This window comes from Macaca thibetana, chromosome 11, assembly GCF_024542745.1.
Source record: "Macaca thibetana thibetana isolate TM-01 chromosome 11, ASM2454274v1, whole genome shotgun sequence".
Lineage (NCBI taxonomy): Eukaryota > Metazoa > Chordata > Mammalia > Primates > Cercopithecidae > Macaca > Macaca thibetana.
Window position 1 is genome coordinate 42,586,160 of NC_065588.1, and position 15,296 is coordinate 42,601,455.

Consider the following 15,296-nt stretch of genomic DNA (forward strand, 5'->3'; position numbering starts at 1 on the left):
TGTAAACAAGGATAATTTGATTTCTTCCTTTCCAATTTAGATGCCCTTTCTTTCTTTCTCTTGTCTAATTGCTCCAGCTAGGACTTCCAGTACTATGTTGAATAACAATAGTGAAAATGGCCATTCTTGTCATGATCCAGATCCTAGAGGAAAGTCTTTCAGTGTTTCCAATTCACTATGATACTACCTGTAGGTGTGTGGTATATGCCTTTTATTATATTGAAGTATGTTCCTTCTATACCTAGTTTTTTAAAGGGTTTTTACTTGAAGGGATGTTCAACTTTATCAAATGCTTTTTTGGCATCAATTGAAATGATCATAGGGTTTTTGTTATTCATTCTGTTGATATGATGTATCATATTGATTGATTTGGATATGTTGAACCATTCTTGTATCTATAGAATAAATCTCACTTAGTCATGATGAATAATCTTTTTAATATAGTGTTGAATTCTGTTTGCTAGTATTTTATTGAAGATTTATGCATCAATATTCATCAGAAATATTGGCTTGTAGTTTCCTTTTTTTGATATGTCTTGGTCTGGTTTTGGTATCAGGGTAACACTGGCCTCATAGAATAAGTTTGGCTATATTACCTCCCCCACCATTTTTTAGAATAGTTTTAGTATGATTAGTATTAGTTTTTCTTTAAATGTTTGATAAAATTCAGCACTGAAGCCATTGGGTCCCGGACTTTCCTTTGCTGGGACACTTTTTACTACAACTTTGATCTTGCTACTTGTTATTGATCTGTTCAGGTTTTGGATTTCTTTGTGGTTCAATCTTATATAAAAATTTATCCATTTCTGGCCAGGCACTGTGACTCACTCTTGTAATCCCAGCACTTTGGGAGGCCGAGGCGGGCGGATCACCTGAGGTCAGGAGCTTGAGACTAGCCTGGCCAACATGATGAAACCCCACCTCTACTAAAATACAGAAAAGTTAGCCAGGCATGGTGGTAGGTGCCTGTAATCCCAGCTACTCTGCAGGCTGAGGCAGAAGAATTGCTTGAACCCAGGAGGCAGAGGTTGCAGTGAGCAGAGATCATGCCACTGCACTCTAGCCTGGGTGGCAAGAGCAAGACTCCATAAAAAAAAAAAAAAAAAAAAAATTGTTCTAGGTTTCCCATCTTATTGGCATATAATTGCTCATAGTAGCCTCTAATGATCCTTTGAATTTCTGCAATATCAGTTGTAATGTTTCCTTTTTCATCTCCGATTTTATTTATTTGAGCCTTCTCTCTCTTTTTCTTAGTTTGGCCAAAGTTTGTCAGTTTTGTTTATGTTTTCAAAAAAACCCAACTTTTTGTTTTATTGATCTTTTATATCATTCCTTGTTTCAAATTAGTTATTTCTGCTCTGATTTTTATTATTTCTTTTCTTCTACTAACTTTGGATCTGATTTGCTCTTGTTCTTCTAGTTCTTTTTTTTTTTTTTTTTGAGACAAGTCTCGCTCTGAGGCCCAGGCTGGAGTGCAGTGGTGCAATTTTGGCTCACTGCAACCTCCGCCTCCTGGGTTCAAGCGATTCTCATTCCTCAGCCTCCCAAGTAACTAGGATTACAGGTGTGCACCACCACGCCTGGCTAATTTTTTTGTATTTTCAGTAGAGACGGGGTTTCACCATGTTGGCCAGGGCTGGTCTCGAACTCCTGACCTTAAGTTAACCACCCACCCACCTCGGCCTCCCAAAGTGCTGGGAGTACAGGCGTGAGCCACCACGCCTGGTCCACCCTTCTAGTTATTTAAGATGCATCGTTAGTTTTTTTATTTCCAGTGTTTTCTTCTTTTTTGATGTAGGCACTTATAGCTATAAACTTCCCACTTAGTACTACTTTTGCTGTATTCCACAGATTTTGGTATGCTGTGTTTCCAGTGTCATTTGTTTCAAGAAATCTAAATTTTTTTAATTAGTTTATTCATTGACACACTGCTCATTCAGGAGTATATTGTCTGATTTCCATGTGTTTGTATAGTTTCCAAAATTCCTCTTGTTATTGATTCTTAGTTTAATCTATTGTGGTTAGAGAAGACACTTGATATTATTTCAATTTTTTGAACTTTTTAAGACTTTTCTGTGACCCAACATATGGTCTATCCTTTAGAATGATCCCTGTGCTGAGGAGAAGAATGTGTATTCTGCAGCTATTGGATGAAATGTCTGTGAATATGGATTTGGTCCATTTGGTCTATAGTTCAGATTAAGTCTGATGTTTCTTTGTTTATTTTCTGTCTGTAAGATCTGTCCAGTGCTGAAAGTGGGGTGTTGATGTCTCCAGCTATTCCTATATTGGGGTCTATCTCTCTCTAATAATATTTGGTTCATATATCTGGGTGCTCCAGTATTGGGTGCATATGTATTTACAATTGTACACTCTCTTGCTGAATTGACCCCTTTGTCATTGTATAATGACTATCTTTGTCTGTTTTTATAGTTTTTGTCTTAAAATTTATTTTGTTTTATATATGTATAGCTACTCTTGTGCTTTTTTGGTTTCCGTTTGCATGGAATGTGTTTTTCCATCCCTTTATTTTCATGTGTGTCTTTTTTGTATTTTGTTTTTATTTTTGTATTTGTTATTTCCATAGGTTTTGGGGGGAATGGGTGGTATTTGGTTACATGAGTGAGTTCTTTAGTGGTGATTTGTGAGATTTTGGCGCACCCATCACTCAAGCAGTATACAATGAACCCAATTCGTAGTCTTTTGTCTCTCACCCCCTTCCCCCCACCCAGTCCCCAAATCATTTGTATCATTCTTATGCCTTTTCATCCTCATATATTGGCTCCCACATGTGAAGTGAGAACATATGATGTTCGTTTTTCCATTCCTGAGTTGCTTCATTTAGAATGGTAGTCTCCAATCCCGTTCAGGTTACTGCGAATGCCACTGATTCATTCCTTTTTGTGGCTGAGTAGTGGGTGTGTATATATATACCACAGTTTACTTATTCACTCATTGATGGATGGGCATTTGTGTTGGTTCCATATTTTTGCAGTTGGGAACTGTGCTGCTATAAACATGTGTGTGCAAGTACCTTTTTTGTATAATGATTTCTTTTCCTATGGGTAGAATACCCAGTAGTGGGATTACTGGATCAAATGGTAATTCTAGTTTTAGTTCTTTAAGGAATCTCCACACTCTTTTCCGTAGTGGTTGTACTAGTTTACATTTCCACCATCAGTGTAGAAGTGTTCCCTTTTCACTGCATCCATTCCAATATCTATTATTTTTTGATTTTTTGATTATTGCCATTCTTGTGGGATTAAAGTGGTATCACTTTGTGATTTTGATTTGCATTTCCTTAATCATTAGTGATGTGGAGCATTTTTTCATATGTTTGTTGGCCATTTGTATACCTTATTTTGAGAATTGTCCATTTATGTCCTTAGCCCACTTTTTGATGGGATTGTTTGTTTTTTTCTTGCTGATTTGTTTGAGCTTCTTGTAGATTCTGGATATTAGTCTTTTGTCGGATGTACAGATAGTGAACATTTCCTCCCACTCTATGAGTTGCCTGTTTACTCTGCTGACTGTTCCTTTTGCCATGCAAAAGCTCTTTAGTTTAATAAAGCTCTTTAGTTTAATTAAGTCCCACCTATTTATCTTTGTTTTTGCTTTGTTTGCATTTGGGTTCTTGGTCATGAATTCTTTGCCTAAGCCAACGTCTAGAGGGTTTTTTCCGACGTTATGTTCAATAATTTGTATAGTCTCAGGTCTTAGATTTAAGTCCTTGATCCATCTTGAGTTGATTTTTGTTTAAGATGAGAGATGAGGATCCAGATTTAAGTCCTTGATCCATCTTGAGTTGATTTTTGTTTAAGATGAGAGATGAAGATCCAGTTTTATTCTCCTACATGTGGCTTGCCAGTTATGCCAGCACCATGTGTTAAATAGGGTGTCCTTTCCCCACTTTATGTTTTTGTTTGCTTTGTCAATGATCAGTTGACTGTAAGTATTTGGCTTTATTTCTGGGTTCTCTATTCTGTTCCATTGGTCTATGTGCTTATTTTTATACCAGTGCCATACTGTTTTGGTGGCTGTGGTCTTATAGTATAGTTTGAAATCTGGTAATGTGATGCCTCCAGATTTCTTCTTTTTGCTTAATCTTGGTTTGGCTATGTGGGCTCTCTTTTTGGTTTCATATGGATTTTAGAATTGTTTTTTCTAGTTCTGTGAAGAATGATGGTTGTATTTTGATGGGAATTGCATTGAATTTGTAGATTTTTTTTTAATTTTTGTGCATCTCTTGTATGCTTTTATATTTGAGGTTACCATGAGGCTTACAAATAATATCTACAACCCATTACTTTAAACCAATGAAAACTTAACATTGATTGCATAAACAAAGAAACTAACAAGTAAGCAAAAAGAAAACTAATAAAAACTCTCTCCTTCAACTTTGTCTCCCCACCTTTAAACTCTTTGTCGTTTCTATTTATATCTTACTGTACTATGTCTTAAAAAGTTATAGTTATTATTTTGATCAGTTCATCTTTTCATCTTTCTACTTAAGATATGAGTAGTTTATATACTACAATTACAGTGTTTTACTATTCTGTGTTTTTCTCTGTACTTCATATTACTAGTGAGTTTTGTATCTTCAGATGATTTCTTACTGATCGTTAATGTCCTTTTCTTTCAGATTGAAGAACTCACTTTAGCATTTCTTGTAGGACAGGACTGGTGTTGATAAAATCTCTCTGCTTTTGTTTGGGAAAGGCTTTATTTCTCTTTCTTGATTGAAGGATATTTTTGCTGGCTATCCTTTTGTAGGATAAAAGTTTTTTGCCTCCTTCAGTACTTTCAATATGTCCTGCCACTCTCTCTTGGCCTGTAAGGGTTCTACTGAAAAGTCTGCTGCCAGATGTATAGGAGCTCCATTGCATGCTATATATTTCCTTTCTGTTGATGCTTTTATGATCCTTTCTTTGTCCTTGATTTTTGGGAGTTGAATTATTAAATGCCTTGACATAGTTTTCCTTGGGTTAAATCTCCTTGGTGTTCTGTAACCTTCTTGTACTTGGATATTGATATCTTTCTCTAGGCTTGGGAAGACCACTGTTCTTTTCCCTTTGAATAAACTTTCTGCCTTTATCTATCAACCTCCTTGTTAAGGCCAATAACTCTTAGATTTGCCCTTTTGAGGCTAGTTTCTAGATCTTGTAAGTGTGCTTTATTCTTTTTTCTTTTTTCTCTTCTGACTTTGTATTTTCAAATAGGCTGTCTTCAAGCTAACTAATTCTTTCTTCTGCTTGATCAGTTCTGCTATTAAGAGACTCTGGTGTATTCTTGAGTATGTTAGTAGCATTTTTCAACTCCAGAGTTTCTTCTTCTTGTTTTTTAAAAATTATTCTATTTCTTTATTAAATTTATTTGATAGGATTATGAATTCCTTCTCTGCATTATCTTGAATTTCTTTGAGTTTCCTCAAAGTAGCTACTTTGAATTCTCTGTCTGAAAGGTCACATATCTCTGTCTCTCTGGTATTGGCCCTGGGTGCCTTATTTAGTTTGCTTGATGAGGTCATGTTTTTCTGGATGGTCTTGGTGCTTATGGATGTTTGTCGGTGTCTAGGCATTGAAGAGTTGTGTATTTATTGTAGTCTTTTCATTCTGGACTTGTCTGTACCTGTCTTTCTTGGGAAGGCTTTCCAGGTATTTGAAGCGAATTGGGCATTGTGATCTAAGTTTTTGGTCACTGCAACCATATCTGCATTAGGGGGCACTCCAAGCCCAGTAATGCTATAATTCTTGTAGCCTAATAGAGGTACTGCCTTAGTGGTCTTAGATAAGATCTGCAAGGATTATCTGGATTACCAGGCAGAGATTCTTGTTATCTTCCCTTGCTTTCTCCCAAACAGAATCTCTCACTCTCTATGCTGAGCTGCCTGGAGCTGGGAGTGGTTATAGTGACACAAGCACCCCTGTGGCCTCTGCCACTGGGACTGTGCTGAGTCAGAACTGAAGCCAGCACAGAGCTGGATCTTGCCCAAGGCCCACTGTAATCACAACCTGACTACCACCTATATTTGCTCAAGGCCTCAAGGCTCTACATTCAGCAGGTGGTGAAACCAACAAGTCTTATGTCCTTCTCTGCAGTGCAGCAAGTTCCCCCTGGGCCCTGGGTGAGTCCAGAGATGATGTCCAGGAACTAGAGCCTACTGTCAAAAACCTTAGAGATCTACCTGGTGTTCTATTCTACTGTGGCTAAGCTGACACTGAAACTACAAGACGAAGCCCTTTCCACTCTTTTCTTCCCTTTCCCCAAGCAGAGGAGTCTCTCCCTGTGTCCACCAGCACTACCAAAAGCCCAGGGAGTACTGCCATGGTGCCACCAATGTTTACTTAAGGCCCATGTGGTCTTTAGTCAGCTCTTATGATGAATGCTGCCAGGCCTGTGACTCACCCTTCAGGGCAGTAAACTCCCCTCTGGCCCAGGGTAGGTCCAAAAATGTGATCCAAGAGCAACACCTGAAATTGGGGACCCCAGCACCCCACTTGGTGCTCTTCTCCACTCTGGCCTATCTGGTACCTAAGATGCAAGACAAAGTCCCCTTTATCTTTTCTCTCCTTTTCTCAAACAGAAAGTGTCTCTTCTTGTAGCCACAACAGCTGTGAGTGTGCTGCATCATACCTGAAGCCAGTACATCTCAGAGTCTCGCCCATGGGCCACAGTGAGTACTACCTGTTACCACTGCTGATTATTCAGGGGCAAAGGGCTCGCAGTCAGCAGGTGATGAATTCTTCCAGGACTCAGTCTTTCCCTTCAAGGCAGCAGGCTCCTTTCTGGCCTGGTCTAGAAATGACATCCAGGAGCTAGGGCCTGTTATGGGGCCTTACAACTCTGCCTGGTGCCCTATCCTACTATGGGTGAGTTGGCATCCAAGTTGCAAACATGAAACACAGGCCTTTTTGACTAAGGTCTTTAACTTTACCAAGCATCATCAGCATAAAGCAATTAAAATGACCAAATTTCCACACAAATCTGAAGGGAAACAAGCAGTAGGTTGCTTGCAGAACAACAAACAACATAAAATTCAGCATTAACCAGAATATCTCTGAGAGAATAATTTAAAACTGTCAATAGTAGTTGCCTCTGGAGAAGGGAACTAGAGGTTGGGGGATTAGGAGTAAAAGGTGGGCTTTTAATTTATACATGAGCTTATATTGCTTTTCTCAAGTAAACAAAATACAATTTTAAAAATTGTTTTAAAAGTATTACTAAAGTTTGTTCTTCTTAAAAGTTCCTTGATCAATCTTATACTCTAAAACATTCCTCTGGCTGCCTCTTGTAGTATCTCTTACAGTAAGTATCTCAGTTTCCTGCTGTGTAGCTGGGCCTTCTCCTTCCCTCCTACTACCTCTGCCCTCAACTGTCATTTTTTTTTTTTCTTTTTGAGATGGAGTCTCGCTTTGTTGCCCAGACTGGAGTGTAGTGTCATGATCTCGGCTCACTGCAGCCTCTTCCTCCCTGGTTCCAGCAATTCTCCTGCCTCAGCTTCCCGAGTAGCTGGGATTACAGGCACATGCCACCACATCCGGCTAATTTTTGTATTTTTAGTAGAGATGGGGTTTCACCATGTTGACCAGGCTGGTCCTGAACTCCTGACCTCAGGTGATCAGCCTGCCTCAGCCTCCCAAAGTGCTGGGATTACAGACATGAGCCACTGCTCCTGGCCTCCTCAACTCTTTATTGTCCACAACCCCCACCTCTTTTTTTATTCTTTCTTAATTTTATCCTCTTCTCCAGCTTTCCAAACCATGCCCAATAGGGGGCAAAAAGGGAAGCTTTATCTTTTATGTCCAAAGAGGTCATCCTATAATTCTTCTCCATGAATTATACCATCAAATTTAGGAAGGTTCAGTTAGTTATTATTTTAAATCACACCTCCTAGGATGTCTGTCTGTAATTAAAAAATAAAAAACAAGTGCTGGCAAGGAGGTGGAAAATTGAAATCCTTGTGCCTTGCTGGTAGCAATGCAAAATGATGCAGTGGCTATGGAAAATAGTTCAGCAGTTTCTCAAAAAGGTAAACACAGAATTACTATATGTCCTGGAAATTCCTCTCCTAGGTATATATCCCAGAAATTGATAGCAGGGACTCAAACAGGTATTTGTATACCAATGTTCATAGCAGCATTATTTATAATAAAGTGGAAACAGCTCAGTGTCCATCAACAGATGAATGGATAAACAAAATATAACTTATACATACAACAGAATATTATTCAATCATATAAAGGAATGGAATTTTGAAATATGTTACCGCATGGATGGACCTGGAAAACACTGCTTAGTGAAATAAGTCAGACAGAGAAGGACAAATATTACATGATCCCATTTATACGAGGTACCTAGAAGAGGCAAATTTATAGAGACAGAAAGTAGAATAGAGGTTATCGGGGCTGAAGGGAAGGGGTAAGAGGAGCTACTTTTTAATGAGTACAGAGTTTTTGTTGAGGATACTGAAAAACTTTTGAATATGGATAGTGGTGATAGTTATGTGACGTTGTGAATGTATTTAATGCCACTGAACTATATATTTTGGAATGATTAGAAAATGATAAATATGATATGAGATATATTTTACTATAATACTCCCTTCCCCCAAAATACCATGTTTTTTCTAATTGCTATGTATTATTTCCCTTATGCAGAGTTTTAAACTCTAGGAAAGTAATATTCTCAAGTCCGCACTGCAAGGGCAGCACCGCAATTCAAATCCAGGTATGGATTCAAGCCTTCTCTCTTAATCCTATACTACCCTAAATCATTATTCTATCATTTACTGTACTGCTTTATGATAGCACTTCTAATTTTTAAGTTATAGTTAACTATTTTTCCCCTACCTTGATTGTGAACTTCTTAAAGGACAAAAAAAGCCTTCTCCGTTTTTGGGTGCTTAATGTTTATTTCAGGGTCTGACACGTAGAGTCATCTGAAGGCACTGCTAAGGGTTAGGCCAAGACTCAGCTGAAGGCTTGGTCTGAAATGGGGCTGTAATGGATTCCATCTAGTAACTCAGCAAACATTCATGTGGCAGCTATTCCTAGCACTGTTAGGTGCTGGGGTGCAGGAAAAAGGAGCACACAGTCTCTGACCTAGCTTCAGTCTACTGGGTTAGGTGGACAGGGATAGTCTACCACTAGCTTTAGTCTAGTGGGTCAGGTGGACAGGAAGACAAAGTCAGACATGTGCTTGGCTAGAGCACAGGAAACCCTGGGAGCCCACGAGGAAAATCACAGGCGGGAAGTTAGGGGAGGCTTTTTGCAGGAGGTGGTGCTTGATTTGTGTCTTGACTAAAAATGGGTATTACCCAGCAGAAGAGCAGGAAACAGCATTCCAGGCAGAAGACAAAGCATGTACAAAGGCATGTACAAAGGCATGGAGGTGTAAGAGGATGGTGGGTCCAGAGATCTGCAAATAATTCTTTGTGATTGGGACATGAAGTAAGAGGTGAGAAAATGCTATGATGCAGAGCTGGGGAGGAGAGAAGAGTTCGGGTCATGAAGTGCTGTGAAGATTTGAAAGTTTATACTGAGAGATACGGGAAGCCACTTTAAGATTTTAATGGAACTGACATGATCACATTTGTTCCATGGAAAAAATCAGCCTGACTGCCATAAGGGAAATGAATTGGAAGGTGGCAAGGCTGAAAGTCAAGAGTAGATTGTAGAAATGCCAGTGGCCTGAAACTAACTGAACAGGGTTGCAAGCCAAGGGCTACAGGAAGGGTCCTGTCTACAGATGCCAGAAATGGAAACAGCCTCAGAGGTCAAATATAAGGTCTAGGAGTAAGGCTGACTAGGAAGGCAGAAGTGGATGCTAGCATGGGGTATGGATTTCAAGATTAGGTCCTTGGAGGACCTGCAGAGCCTTTAGCATCTTAGAGGAAACCTCAAAGCAGCAAGGCATATCTCCTTGTCACAAGGGACACGACTAGAAGGAGCCAACTATTTAGGCCTGTGATCTTTTCTAATATATTTCTCTGTGCCTAGACTTCTGAACCTATTCTGGATCTAATGTAATCTTTTTCTTCTCTCATTGAACTACTTTGAGATTTTGAGTGATCATTGATTCAATAATTATTCAGCATCCTAGATGAACCTGTCCCTTTGACGGAACCTTTGGGACTCAGGCCAGTAATTAGTATTGGGATTGGACATCACCTATCTGACTCGTAGCCCACATTGGGGAAGCTGATGCGTTCAGGGCACTGTGGAATTATGTAGGCACCTCATTATGTCAAGCAAGCTAGAGAAAGGGTTAGTAGAGGAAACCAATATTTATTAATACATATCAGGTCAAACCATATAAAATTTCCAGTTTCATAGGTCAAAAAATGATAGAAAATTGGAAATTTCTTATGATGCAGCCTGAATAAAAGTCACCTTTTTGTCAACTTCAAAAATATGTAATTGGAGTAATCAGTCTGCTTCACAGCACACTCGTGATTGGTCCATATGGGTTCTCTTTTGTGCGTCTATTTTTTCTCCATCTTTCCCCTAGGAATACCAACAAACTACAACATTGACAGTAACTTGCATCTGCCTATGCACTCTCCCACCATACACTTTCTCCCCCTCTCCAAACTAACCACTATCTTGAATGCTGTGTACATCTTTCCTTTGCTTTTTTCTTTAATTGTTGTATCAAATATGTAAGTATGCTAATAAAGATATCATTTCATTTTAGTTGTTTTGAACTTTACAAAAAGGACATAATACTAGATGTTTGTGTTATTGTGGGACTTGATTTTTTTTTAAAATTTTGTTTATTACAAAAGTGAACTGTAGTTCACTCATTTTCGGTGCTGTATAATATTCCATTGTGTGGTATACACAGTGAAAGCCACTTTCTGGGTTGCTTCATTTAATATCCAAAATAACCCTGAAAATGGCTGTTTAATATTCATACTTACTTTTATTTTCTGATAATTTCTTGTGGGGAAAAGAAAGAGATCAGCCTGTTACTGTGTCTATATAGAAAGAAGTAGACATAAGAGACTCCATTTTGTTCTGTATTTGAGATGCTGTTAGTCTGTGACCCTACCCCCAACCTTGTCCTTGCAAGAGACATGTGCTGCGGTGACTCAAGGTTTAATGGATTTTGGGCATGCAGGGTGTGACTTTGTTCCTAGATAAGCTAGGTATTGTCTAAGGTTTCTCCCCATGTGATAGACTGAAACTACGCTGCCAAAAGGTTTATGGAGATGTTTGCATATGCATCTCAAGGCACAGCTTTGTCCTTTGAACTTATTCATGTCACAGAGGTTTTTGTTCATATGTCTTACTGCCGATTTCCTCTTTTTTCTTTGTTTATATTGTCCTGCCACTCCCCTGTCTTTAAGATGGTAAAGATAATTATCAATAAATACTAAGGGAACTCAGAGACCGGGGCCGGCGTGGGTCCTCTGTAAGCTGAGCGCCGGTCCCCTGGGCCCCCGCTTTTCTTTCTCTATACTTTGTCTCTGTGTCTTATTTCTTTTCTCAAGTCTCTCATTCCACCTTACGAGAAACACCCACAGGTGTGGAGGGGCAGGCCACCCCTTCATCTGGTGCCCAACGTGGGGCTTTTCTCTAAGGTGAAGGTACGCTGGAGCGTGGTCATTGAGGACAAGTCGACGAGAGACTCCCGAGTACGTCTACAGTCAGCCTTGCGGTAAGCTTGTGCGCTCGGAAGAACCTAGGGTAACAATGGGGCAAACTAAGAGTAAATATGCCTCTTATCGCAGCTTTATTAAAATTCTCTTAAAAAGAGGGGGAGTTAAAGTCTCTACCAAAAATCTAATTACGCTATTTCAAACAATAGAGCAGTTTTGTCCATGGTTTCCGGAACAGGGAACTTTAGATCTAAAAGATTGGGAAAAAACTGGCAAAGAATTAAAACAAGCAAGTAGGGAAGGTAAAATCATTCCGCTCACAGTATGGAATGATTGGGTCATTATTAAAGTAGCTTTAGAACCATTTCAAACAGAAGAAGATAGCGTTCCAATTTCTGATGTCCCTAAAAGCTGTGCAGTAGATTGTGAAAAAGAGGCAGGGATAGAATCCCGGAAAGGAAAGGAAAGTTCACACTGTGAATGTGTATCAGAGCCGGCTATGGCTCGGTCAACGCAAAATGTTGACAATAATCAATTACAGGAGGTAGTATATCCTGAAACGTTAAAATTAGAAGAAAAAAATCCAGAATTAGCAGAGCCATCAGAGTCTAAACCACGATGGCCAACTCCTCTTCCAGCAGTTCAGATGCCTGTAAATTTACAACCTCAAATGCAGGTTAAACAAGTACAAACTCCAAAAGAAGATCAAATAGAAAAAGATAGAGTCTCTGTCATGGCAATGCCAATCCAAATACAGTGTCCACAATATCAGCCGGTAGAAAATAAGACCCAGCCGCCAGTAGCCTATCAATACTGGCCGCCAGCTGAACTACAGTATCAGCAGCCCCCAGAAAATCCGTATGGACAGCCAGGAACATTTCCAGCGCCACAGGGCAGGTCGCCATATCCTCAGCCGCCCACCATGAGACTTAATCCTACAGCACCGCCTAGTACACAGGGTAGTGCGTTACATAAAATTATTGATGAGGCAAGAAAACAAGGAGATATTGAGGCGCGGCAATTCCCAGTAATATTAGAAGCAAGACCACCTGGAGAAGGGGCCCAAGAGGGAGAGCTTCCCGTAGCTGAAGCCAGATATAAGTCTTTTTCTATAAAAATGCTAAAAGAAATGAAAGAGGGAGTAAAACAGTATGGACCCAACTCTCCTTACATGAGAACATTATTAGATTCCATTGCTCATGGACATAGACTCATTCCTTATGATTGGGAGATTCTGGCAAAATCCTCACTCTCACCCTCTCAATTTTTACAATTTAAGACTTGGTGGATTGATGGGGCACAAGTACAGGTCCGAAAAAATAGGACTGCCAATCCTCCAATTGACATAGATGCAGATCAACTATTAGGAATAGGTCAAAATTGGAGCACTGTTGACCAACAAGTAATAATGCCAAATGAGGCCATTGAGCAAATCAGGGCTATCTGCCTTAGGGCCTGGGAGAAAATCCAAGACCCAGGAACCGCCTGCCCCTCCTTTAATACAATAAGACAAGGCTCTAAAGAGCCCTACCCTGATTTTGTAGCAAGACTTCAAGATGCTGCTCAAAAGTCAATTACCGATGAGAATGCCCGTAAGGTCATAGTGGAGTTGATGGCATATGAAAACGCAATCCAATCCTGATTGTCAATCAGCCATTAAGCCATTAAAAGGAAGGGTTCCCGCAGGATCAGATGTAATCTCAGAGTACGTTAAGGCCTGCGATGGAATTGGAGGAGCTATGCATAAAGCTATGCTTATGGCTCAAGCAATCACAGGAGTTGCTTTAGGAGGACAGATTAGAACATTTGGGGGAAGATGTTATAATTGTGGTCAAATTGGTCATCTAAAAAAGAATTGCCTAGTCTCAAATAAACAAAATGTAACTACTCAAGCTACTACAAGAACAGATAAAGAGCCACCTGGCCTATGTCCAAGATGTAAAAAGGGAAAACATTGGGGTGATCAATGTCGTTCTAAATTTGATAAAAATGGGCAACCACTGTCGGGAAACGAGAGGAGGGGCCAGCCTCAGGCCCCGCAACAAACTGGGGCATTCCAAATTCAGCCTTTTGTTCCTCAGGGTTTTCAGGAACAACAACCCCCACTGCCACAAGTGTCTCAGGGAATAAGCCAGTTATCACAATACAGCAATTATCCCCCGCCACAAACGGCAGTGCAGCAGTAGATTTATGCACCATACAAGCAGTCTCTCTGCTTCCAGGGGAGCCCCCACAAAAAATCCCCACAGGGGTATATGGCCCATTGCCTGAGGGGACTGTAGGACTAATTTTAGGAAGATCAAGTTTAAATCTAAAAGGAGTTCAAATTCATACTGGTGTGGTTGATTCAGACTATAAAGGCGAAATTCAATTGGTTATTAGTTCCTCAGTTCCTTGGAGTGCCAGTCCAGGAGACAGGATTGCTCAATTATTACTCCTACCTTATATTAAAATTGGAAACAGTGAGATAAAAAGAACAGGAGGGTTCGGAAGCACATGCCAGACAGGAGAAAGTACTTCCCATGTTAAAAAACATTTATTATCTTGTTTTGCTGTAATGGGAGTTCCAGAAAAAATTAAAACTGACAATGGAACAGGTTATTGTAGTAAAGCTTTCCAAAAATTCTTAAATCAGTGGAATATTACACATACAACAGGAATTCCTTATAATTCCCAAGGACAGGCCATAGTTGAAAGAACTAATAGAACACTCAAAACTCAATTAATTAAACAAAAAAAAGGGGGAGACAGTAAGGAGTGTACCACTCCTCAGATGCAGCTTAATCTAGCACTCTATACTTTAAATTTTTTAAACATTTATAGAAATCAGACTACTACTTCTGCAGAACAACATCTTACTGGTAAAAAGAACAGTCCACATGAAGGAAAACTGATTTGGTGGAAAGACAACAAAAATAAGACATGGGAAATAGGGAAGGTGATAACCTGGGGAAGAGGTTTTGCTTGTGTTTCACCAGGAGAAAATCAGCTTCCTGTTTGGATACCCACTAGACATTTGAAGTTCTACAATGAACCCATTGGAGATGCAAAGAAAAGCGCCTCCACGGAGACAGAAACACCGCAATCGAGCACCATTGACTCGCATGATGAACCAAGTGATGATATCAGAAGAACAGATGAAGTCACCACGCACCGAGAAGGCGGAGCTGCCGACCTGGGCACAGTTAAAGAAGCTGACACCGTTAGCTGGAAAAAGCCTAGCTAGCACAAAGGTGACACAAACCCCAGAAAAAATGCTGCTTACAGCTTTAATGATTGTATCAACGGTGGTAAGTCTCCCCATGCCTGCAGGAGCAGCTGCAGCTAATTATACCTACTGGGCCTATGTGCCTTTCCCGCCCTTAATTCGGGCAGTTACATGGATGGATAATCCTATTGAAGTATATGTTAATAATAGTGTGTGGGTACCTGGTCCCACAGATGATCGTTGCCCTGCCAAACCGGAGGAAGAAGGAATGATGATAAATATTTCCATTGGGTATCGTTATCCTCCTATTTGCCTAGGGAGAGCACCAGGATGTTTAATGCCTGCTATTCAAAATTGGTTGGTAGAAGTACCTACTGTCAATCCCACCAGTAGATTTACTTATCACATGGTAAGTGGAATGTCACTCAAACCACAGGTAAACTATTTACAAGACTTTTCTTATCAAAGATCATTAAAATTTAGGCC

General features: G+C 39.9%; 1 pseudogene; it reads left to right on the forward strand.

Moving 5' to 3' along the window:
* The first annotated feature begins 11,122 nt into the window (after positions 1 to 11,122).
* Positions 11,123 to 14,914, forward strand: LOC126930207 (endogenous retrovirus group K member 8 Gag polyprotein-like; annotated as a pseudogene).
* Positions 14,915 to 15,296: the final 382 nt, after the last annotated feature.